The sequence below is a fragment of the Macadamia integrifolia genome, chromosome 11 (genome assembly GCF_013358625.1).
Source record: "Macadamia integrifolia cultivar HAES 741 chromosome 11, SCU_Mint_v3, whole genome shotgun sequence".
Taxonomy (NCBI): domain Eukaryota; kingdom Viridiplantae; phylum Streptophyta; class Magnoliopsida; order Proteales; family Proteaceae; genus Macadamia; species Macadamia integrifolia.
This window is the reverse complement of record NC_056567.1, coordinates 26,685,416-26,687,343: the sequence shown is the minus strand read 5'-3', so window position 1 is coordinate 26,687,343 and position 1,928 is coordinate 26,685,416.

The following is a 1,928-nucleotide window of genomic DNA, read 5'->3' as shown; positions in this document are numbered from 1 at the left end:
TATATATATATATAAATGAATGCTCCCTGGTTGTGCAGCCCCTGCACCCAGACACCATGTGAAACCGAAACAAACCACCCCCTATTGATGCCCATGTGCACCCTCTCATTGGCCCCCACGCTGGAGTGTTATTTTCCCCTCTATATATTTTATTTATTTATACTATTTGTATAAACAGCTAAAATTGATGGTTTTCGTAGTGGTAATCTCTCTTTCTTGATTATGATTCTTGTGCAATATATTGTCAGAGGCAATTCCACTCATGTTTGTTCTTGTTTTGTTGGAATGGAAACAGCGATTTTGTGCCAGTTCTCATGGATGTTTTTTATTCAATATTTTTTTTCTTCCTGCAGAATCTCCTTTTCGTCAAAGAGGTTGAAACACCAAACAATTATGGAGGGCGTGGATATCTGGGATTTGAGAAGCTCACATTTGTTCCTATTCAGGTACTCTAGTAAGCTTTTATGCTGATAAATTTTTCAAATATGAAGAAATATCTTCAATAGGAGAGATTGTTGATAGAGGTGATAATTCTCATAATTCTCAAGCTGATCATTCATATGGATAAAAATCACTTTCCTGCTTCGGGCCAGCATTCTGAGAATTTGCTAGTTGAAACCAACACTTATGTGCTTGATTGTAGTCTTCAACTTCTAGAGGTTCGGTACTCTCTTATACTACATTCTATGTTGCACGGACCCTTCAAATAATGTGCCTGACCCATGACTGACTCCTCATGTAAACCAAAAAGAATGCAGAAAATGGAATCTTTGCTGCACCCAAGTTGTATCCTGCAGTCATGTCCGAGTAGCATAGTCACTTTAGGTGGGTGTTCATTTAATGTGGACACTAGCAAAGGTTTCCCATCTGTGGCATGAACAAAGAAAAACCACGGAATTCCACTGAGGGTAAAAAAATTGTGGGTTGGGTCTGAATTCCACCATCATTTAGGTTCCTTAATTTGATCAAAGCTTCACTATGTGTGAGATTTTAACAAGCATCTGGCCATGGTACACATTTTGACCGAAATTTTGAGGTTTTGGTTATATTTCCGTTCAAAGTTTTGTTTCTCTGAAATTTCAGCTGAAACATTACTTTGGCTATACTATAAATGCATAAATTAAAAATAAATGAGTTGAATTTTCAACCCATCTCGGTCACTTCATCTAGTTTCGCCAGTGAAGCTGGGAATACCAATTTTAGAGCTATTGTGGAGGACTTCGAGTGCTTCTTCCGCCATACTATGACATGGCCATTTTTTGTGATATTGTCGGAGGATAACTTGATTTGGCAACAGAGCAACAACATTCTAGTGATTTTGAATCTGCCCAAAACTCGTTGCAGTATTAGGAGTCTAGGACTTTAGGATGGGCATAGGGGTGACTTGCTTTTGTTGTTGACTCTGATATATTTGTGTCTTTGTAATAAACCATATTGTATCATTTATGAAATGGTTTATAATTTGTATATTCATTCTTAATGCATATTTAAGTTGTTTTATTTGAATTGCATTTGTTCTAGTACTAAAACATTGTGTGGAATAAGCCATATTAGAGAATATGTAGTGTACTCTACCAACCTAGGATCCGAACTCAAACTATCATTTTGGGTGTGATTTTTTAATATCTAACGGTTCTACTATGTTTAGATGGCCTAAATAGGGTTTTCCTAAAAGTTTCAAGATCTAATTTTGGCCATTTGGCCCTCAAACTATTAGTGTATGATGTCTTGTATTCCGTCGCAGTTTAATCCAGGGAGTATTGGTGCAACACCTAGACAGGCAGGACGGCGGTCCCGCTAGCCAGTTAGCGGGCACTGGGGGTTGCAAGGGGGGCAGGAGGCCCCCCTGCATACCCCCTCTCGAATTTTTTATTTGAGGGCAATTGTAGTTTAATCCGGATTAGGGTGGCAATTGTAGTTTAATCCGG